General features: G+C 36.0%; 1 long non-coding RNA gene across 1 annotated transcript; it reads right to left on the bottom strand.

Moving 5' to 3' along the window:
• Positions 1-1,873: 1,873 nt before the first annotated feature.
• On the bottom strand, positions 1,874-7,334 carry LOC124395863. The gene is made up of 3 exons (XR_006927690.1): positions 6,927-7,334; positions 2,876-2,929; positions 1,874-2,238 (listed from the first exon to the last, which is right to left on the bottom strand). It is a non-coding gene; the product is annotated as an uncharacterized LOC124395863 (long non-coding RNA).
• Positions 7,335-8,642: the final 1,308 nt, after the last annotated feature.

The following is an 8,642-nucleotide window of genomic DNA, read 5'->3' as shown; positions in this document are numbered from 1 at the left end:
ATTTTCGAAGGTTCTAACTGAACACAAACATATACTCCCAATAGCTGTTTCATCACCATGTTTTATAAATATTTTAATAATAAGCAATATCATAAACCTCTGCATTAGGCATTAAGTGTACTTTACTCTCCCTTGATTTTAAAGTGCAGGTTCTATAACATATTCTGTTTTCTGAGTTGTGTGTCATTCTGCCAGTGTGTGAGAAGGATCTTCTGCACTGACCCTCGCAGCAGGAGAGGAGCATTTGTCACTGCGACGCGACACATCGCTCCAGGGCTGCTGCATGCTAATTTTGGCCATTGTTTCAGGGTGACTGCTTTCTCGGTGCTCCTGAACAAAAGGCCTTGGCATGAGGCTCTGATTTGCCATGTTTAATGTTTACATTTGAATATTAACCCTCGTCCAATACTTTGACATACAGGCTCTATGTAGAAAGGGATTTTTTTTGTGTGGATTGTTAAAGAATGTGCATCCCCAGGTTCCATTCTATAGCTATGTTTGGTCCTATTAAGAATTGGTTATAGTAACATTTAAGAAATGTTAGAACAATAATCAATATTTTAAATAATATTCAGTGTTTTCCTGGTGAGCAGACCTATGATTTATAGCAAGGGTCTTACTTATTTTTAATAGTATTTCCATACAATATGCTTTAATGATGTTTGATATTTTAAAATTAACTTAAATCTTTTACAGTAAAGGAGTATAGGCATGTGTTTTAAAGTGTATTTTTATGTGTGTGTGTGTGTGTGTGTGTGTGTGTGTGTGTGTGTGAGCACGCGTGCAATCGTGCATGCGTACGTGTGTGTGTTTGTGTGTGTGTCTGCATGAGAGAGTTTGGCTTCACTGAAGCCACTTTGTCATTTCTGGTATGAGTCCTGAGCAGACAGATTCACGGCGGGTAGCAGCTCAGAAATTGGAGATTCCCAAAGTGATTAAAATTCATTTTTAAGCCTCCTCTCTCATCTGCATAGCCACAGGAGAACCCTGGAGCCATGAGGCGCTGCAAGTTTGTGTCGCCGATAAAGGATGGGTCACTAGATAACTCCTCCTTCACCCCCCCCTCCCCCTTTTCTTTGACGTCTGAAAGAGTGGATTGAGACCAGGCTAGCCATTTTACCCCAGGGTGGCAGCAGGGTCAAAGGTCACTTGTAATATCTTGAACCTGCAGAAGTGCAAAGTTACACTAGGTGCCGATCCACTCGACTAAACTCTCAGTTCTTCAGCCAATTACATATAAATTACCCACACAGACCGATGAGTGTAATGAGTATTCATTTGGTGAGTTTGTTTACTCTCATTCTTTGCTTTATTATTGTTGGCACAATTTCCAGAAATATTTGTTATTGTATTTGTTGAGCCATATAATGTAATGCTTTATAATGTAATGATTTTAAATTATATTTTCATTCAAAACCTCCTGACTAGCAAATACTGGAACACTACATTTCTGAGCATGCTGTTATAGGAAAAAAATCACTGACAGGTGTTTTGACCCTATACATAACTATATAAAAGTTAGATTTTTCTAAAGTCTAAAGCTGATTAACATCTAATAATGGCACAGTCCAAAGTGTTTTATTCTGATTTTACAATAGCAATTTGTAAACTAGTATTTTTATTTATTTAACTTTTTAAATATGTTATTACTGTTATCACTTGCTTATTAATGTATTCTGTCATCAGCCTCGCTTTTTTTCTCTAAAGAAATAAAAGGATGCATGTTTTCATGCCAAAGAGAAACCTTACTGACTGCTAGACATGTTTCTAAACATGTAGATCATAAATGCAAGATGTGTTTATAGTTATTTATTATTAGGTTTAGATTATTTAAAAAAATACAGAAAGTCTCAACTTTCTCAGCTAATGTAATTTAGCTCTTTTGTTTCAGTATCAGATGCATAACAGAACAGATGCAGAGCTTCTTGTAATTAATCAAGCAATGTATGACTTACACTACTAAATCTCTCATGGTTTCTGGTGACTTGGTAGCTGGTGGTATGCAGGGCAATTGTCAGAGTACAGCAGTGTGGGGTTTGTGTGTGTGTGTGTGTGTGTGTGTGTGTGTGTGTGTGTGTGTGTGTGTGTTGCCACATACGGATGTATGGGCTGTCATGGAGTAGGGCTGTGGTGTGTTGTGACCGTTGCTGGGTCTTTCCTCTGCGGAAGCAGCAACTCCTCCAATTCTCAGAGCAGACAACAAGCTCATGGCCCAGCCTGAGAAATAGCCTCCCAGATCTGTCACACACATCCAGCACAATTTATTCCACTGGAAGTTCTGCTGAAAAAAGTGACCTGAATTTTGTGTATTTTTTTTTTACAGAAAAATCATTAGGCTGAAATTTATTTGTATTATTAGAACTAAACATGGTACAGATATGTGTTCTATTAGCTGTGTAATATACACACTGTATTAAAGAAACCTGAAATGTATTATATTGTTTTATGTAGTTATATTGTTTTATTATATTGTAGGTTTTTTTTAACTCTTTTATATTTTGGAACAAACAAAATCATATCATGCGCATAATGTTTGAGTGAAAAATGTTAATGTATAAATATTTTATCTAGTGATTCAGTGTTAGACAGGTAGGGAATAAATTACAAACTGTTGAAATATACGTTCTGTTGCATATAGAAAAACATATTAGTACTATATATATATATATATATATATATATATATATATATATATATATATATATATATATATATATATATATATATGCTTAATGTGCAATCAGTAAATCCAGTAAATTATATATGTATGTATATACCATTTTGTGTAATTGGGTTCAGAACAGGCAGAGATGAAAGTGATCCATTCAGTTTTATTTCTTTCAGCAGACAATAGCTGCAGCTTGGATGCACATACCTTCTGTCTCTCAGACAGGAGCAGACTTCAACTCTGAATGTGACACCAAGCCCTCTGGAAAAAAGGAAATTTAAATCTACAGTTACATGCAAATCCTTTGAAATCTACTTTGAGTTCAGGGGCACTGAAAACATTGAGATTTACTAATGCCTCTTTTTGTCCTACTCAGGTTATAAGTGGCTTATTTGTATAATTTAGTTACATTCTTATTGTACATTATCCCCGGTGCTTATGGATTATTTTAAATTATCTTAGAGCATACAGTATGTTTGTGAAAAGGATTTAACTTTAAAAAAAAGATTTAAACTAAGATTTAACCTTCTGAAATAAGACATTAATAATTTCTTGTAGCTAAAGAATATATTTATTTCACCGAGAACTAGCAGGTAGATTTAAGAAATACAGAACACATAATTATAACATTACATAAATGTATCCACTCTAATATAGACTTTCCAAATGAAATAAGATTTATCACCTTCATCTACACAGTCTCACCCCACATCGTCACATATCAACGTTGCCTCGAATGGCGTAGACATCCGAAGCAGAAGGGAGCCCCTTTGCGTCGCTTTTCAACGTAGATGGCCGTCCTATACACTTCAGTGCAAATCCAGCGTCGCTTTTCAACGTAGATGCCCGTCCTATACACTTAATTGCAAATCATCTTCGGATTAGGGTTAGGGTTTGGGTTACGGTTAGGGTTAGGGTTAGGGTTTGGGTTAGGGTTAGGGTTAGGGTTCAGGTCATCTTCGGATTTGGACGCGGCCGGGGGACAACCAACGAATCGGTCGTATGTAGTGGACATTTCGTAACATTATTATTTATTAAATATAGTATAAATAATCCAATACACTTATTATTATAAATAATAAGTGTTTATTAATATAAATAATATTTATTATAAATAATAAGTGATTAAGTGTATAGGCCATCTACGTTGAAAAGCGACGCAAAGGGGCTCCCTTCTGCGTCGGATGTCTACGCCATCCGAGGCAACGTCGATATGTGACGATGTGGGGTGAGACTGGCCTGCCTTCATCGCCTGTGCATGACACAATCCAAGCAGTTCCTTTTGACTGAATTCTCTTTTCCAGGCTTGTTTACCAACACTTTATACAGAACAGTAGGCCTAAATTCATATCAAATCAAATCGTCAGTTCAGTGTTGGTTCATTTACACCAGTTAACTGTAACATTATAACCACTGTCAGTTGAAGTGAATAATAATGATTATCAGTCAGTTTTCCAAGTTAAAGTATTGGAAGCAGGAAGATTCGGTAAGCATAAGGATCTCAGCAACTTTAACAAGGTCCAAATTGCGATCGCTCAACCACTGTGTCAGAGCTTCTTTAAAACCACAGGTCTTATGGGGTGTTCCCAATAATTCAGTGGTTATTACCTACCAAAAATGCAAGGCTTGTAAAAGAAGGCTAGCCCTTCAGGGCCAAATCACACAGAAGAGCTACTATACCACTAGACCATTGAGCAATAGAAGAAGGCCTGATGAGCTACAAAAGGAGGTCTGATTCACATTTTCTTTTATATATGTCTACAGTTGAGTGTGCATGTCACTCGGAGTAGGGAACAGATGTGCTATGGATAGAAAACAAGCTGGCAGAGGCAATGTGATGTTCTGGATAATGTTTAGCTAAGAAACTTAAGGTCCTGACATTAATGTGGATTTTTCTGATGTGTACCACCTTCCTAAACATTGTTGCAGACCAAGTACACCACTTTATAGCAACAGTATTCTATAATAGCAGTGGTCTCTTTCAGCAGAATAATGCACCCTGCCACACTGTAAAAATGATATGACAGAACACTATTAGAGATTTTGTGGATTCCATGCTTCGATGGGACAGAACTATTTTGGTGGCACAGAGTGAACCTGACAACAATATTAGACAATTGTTTTTAAAGTTATAGCTGATTAGTGTACACTGCTATGTGACATATTTCAGTTTCAATGCTACATTATATATTAAGATTGAGGATTGACATTTAACTTGTTTTAAAAGAATGCTTTATAAGCATATTATATAAATATAGTCTTCTATGACACAATTCTGTAAATAAGCACACAACATATCATCTAGTGAGCTGATAGTTGTGATTCTGTAGGGGGCAGCAGGAGTCCAGTCTCATATCCTAACAGCAGCAGCTCTCAGAGGAAATGGTTCACCAGCTTTTGTTCTTTCCTTATGTCCCAAACATTAAACATTCAAGGAGAGGGACTGCAAAATAGCAGTCATGTATCCAAATAGTGCATCCACAATTTTCATGCTATGAGGAAAACTTTATAAGATTGGTTCAACTTAATATTGGCTCCAGACAGGAGAGAGGTACATATTAAATATATAATTTAATTTGCAAAAATAAAAATCATCAATGAAATGAAATTTTTCTATCATTTTAATAACAATATGTTTATTTAGAAAAATTCATAAAAAAAAAAGATAGAAGTGAAATATTTTGTTAATTGCAATATTTCGTCTAAACATTTAGTTTAAAAAATAAAAATATTAAAAATGAAAGATGCTTACTAGCATAAAAGCTTTTACAAAATGAAATAATATTGTGGTCAGCATTATTATCAAATTTTAGCTATCATAATTGTAGCAGATTATATTTATTTTAAAATGTATTGTGTTTTATATAAATTTGGCGGTTTTGCAAAGCCTGCAACTGGAATTGATAAAACATGTTTTAGATTGTGAATGCTGCTAAAATCTCTGTAAAACACATTATTAATTATGACAAAATGGTTTTCCTTCTATTCAGTTCAGCCCATGTGCCTTTGAGGAAAACCAGTGTTTTGGGGGTTTTGTGTGACTGATAAATATATAAAAATAAAATACAAATGGCTGGCTGAAAATCCATTGTAAATTCAATGTGGGTGGAAAAATAGCTTGTGGCTAAAGCACAATAAATTTCACACCCTACAAAAACAGAGATATAGTAGGTAGTATGCCCTATGTAGGAAAACAGTGTAACTCAATAGCTTCTGGTTTATCTGAAATCCAGAGAAACCAGAGACTGGCGTTGTTTGCAAACTCACATGTCATTCCAGGCATGACTGATTTCTCTGTTAAAAGAGGACAAGTAAAACAGTGTTTGAATGAAGAGTAGACCATGATCTGTGGTCTGAGAGAGAGTGTGTGTTGTGTGTGTAGTAATGGCAGTGTGGTGGGACAGCAGGATCTGCTCAGGAAGATTTATCGCTTCAGGTCTTTGCTTGTATATTTACAGTCTCATGACCTGAGTACAGAGCCCATGGTTAAGGAAAAGGGTTTCAGTATTCCACAAACATTTGCACATGATTTATTCTTTCACATAACAACTTGTAGATTAAATGTTTTAGAGTATTTGATCTGATCTGATAGAAAATACAGATTATTCGTTATTTTTATGTATTTAGAATTGATTTTAGCATGAATTTAGCTACAATAAATTAAGCCTCCAAAATAGAGGCAAAGACAGTGCTGTGGAGGTTTCTCGAACTGTTATGAACAATGCCTATAGGGCTGAATGTGAAGTTGACTGTGACCGTGTGGCTCAGTGATCCCCTACAATACACACTCTAACAAAGAAGTTTGTTCAGGGATCCAGTTAAATGCCATGTTACACCTCTCTTTCTGAATGATAAAGTGTGTGTATGTTCTACTAAATGGACTTGTCTTGTGAAGCCCTGCGACCCCCAGCCCACCATGCAAGAAAGAGAACTATGAGATGAAGTAAGCATTAAATAAAACAACAGATGCCTGTTTATTTATCTAGCCCCGAGGCCAAGCTCGACTGGTGAGTGAATCAACATCAGGGCCATTTTCACAGGAGCAAATGGCGCATGTCATGGGTGGAGCAAACAAGAATATGGCTGAGAGGGTTTTAATCAAGAGACAATGCTGGACCTTTTATCTGAACCCCATTTCCATTCACGCGGGGCTTATGACTGTGTGCTTTGCATGTGAAAGGCTTGGAGTGACATTTTTTTACAGTGTGTCTGAGCATCTATGCGTGTGTAAAAAAAGAGAGAGCCTCTCTCTTCTCACCAATCATGCCACTACATTCATGGCTCGCCCCATTTTCTACTCTTCTCTCTGGTCCTGATGGAGTTTCAGCAGAGGCCATGGTGAAAAGCTTTTCAGCCATCATGAAAAAAAGAGTCTTTAGGAATAATGCAGTTACAAAAAACTTCACTGAGTGGAATCAATGTGTTTTATGAGCTATTAAAATTTGTATTCATCTCTCCACTGAACCAGGTTTTGGTCAGTGGTTGTCATGCATTTAGTAAAGTGTAATGGAGATTACATCTCATTGTTATTCACCTCCTCTTTGTGTTTCATACCTAAAGTTTAAAAATAACCCAGTCCTGACTTGCACAGAGACACTGCCCTCTGCCAAATCAGCGTCCAAGTCTGAAGCTTGACTCTCATGCAGTGTTAATTCTGACCTCCAGTTCAACTTTGACCCATGACCTGCTGAGGGATCCATCATGACAGAAGGCTGATTAACTACAAAATGGTGTCTGATTCCACAAGAGATCCTGAAATACAAAAAGACAGAAAAAGACATTTCCTACCACCTCTGCATATTCTCTCCACCTCCATGTTTGTCATTGTGTAAAAGGTTACCCATTTCACACCTGCTCCTTCTCTTCTTGCTTTTTGGCCTTCTTTTTCTGTTCTTGTTCTTCAAATCTTCTTTTTCTTTACTCTTTTCCCTTTTGCCTAGTGTGAGAGGCAGGTAGTCCAAGAGAACCATGGAATTATGGGAAATCGTCAAAGGATGTCGTTAATGAACTGAAGGCCTTCTCAGCCTGGGAATAATGAGATGCAAATATGATGCACAAGGCAAAAACAAGGAATGCGGGTCGCAGCAGCTGATTGACAGAGAGAAGCCCCGCCCATTGTCTCGAGACCCCCTCCATCTCTCTCTCTCTCTCTCATTCTCTCTCTCACTTTTTCTAACGACGGTAAAAAAAAAAAAATGAGTGTCTCCTCCTGCACAACGCGCTAAACGGCTATTGTTCTCTTCTACCCACTGGGAATTGTACTTAACTAGGCACATCTACCTGGAGTTAAGTCTACTAATGTGTTCTTCTTTAATGATTTCCAACATAGAAAGACTGTTGAATAAAAGAACAGAAACGTCAGTGCTGTTTTTAATCGATTATCGTTAAGATGGTATAAAAATAAAAAGTTACATTTTTAATCCCATTGTTTGTGGATGCATTAACCTCACACTCTTCACACAACTGACCGAGTTTTGATGAAAAATGATTGTTTAATATATGACTTTTACAAAACCCTGGTAAAAAGGCTTCCTGTTTTTAATCTTTATAGTTTCGCAGGCAACGTTATTTAAACACCAATAAACATGAGTAATTATTATCTATATTTAACAACGTTATAATAAAATCATACTAATTTCCTTATGCAATGCCTATTTTTGTTTTCTTATATTATTACAGTGAATGAAGAACATTATTAAATGTGATTTACATGAAATGCTGCCATTTGTAAAAAATAAATAAATAAATAAATAAATAAATAAATAAATAAATAACAGAAAACACGATGAAACATTTATTATTGGTTAGACTAATAACGAAATATAAACTAATCTAAAAATCGGTGTTAGGTCTAATCCTAAAAATAGACATTCAATCGCAGCTGTTCATATCTAATTCAGCTCCGATTGTTTTTATCTCTGATGTATTTTATTATTGTTATTGTTATTATTATTATTATTATTATTATTATTAT

Source organism: Silurus meridionalis, chromosome 2, assembly GCF_014805685.1.
Source record: "Silurus meridionalis isolate SWU-2019-XX chromosome 2, ASM1480568v1, whole genome shotgun sequence".
NCBI lineage: Eukaryota > Metazoa > Chordata > Actinopteri > Siluriformes > Siluridae > Silurus > Silurus meridionalis.
Note: the sequence above shows the minus strand (reverse complement) of the source record. Positions and strands in the feature narration are given on the sequence as shown.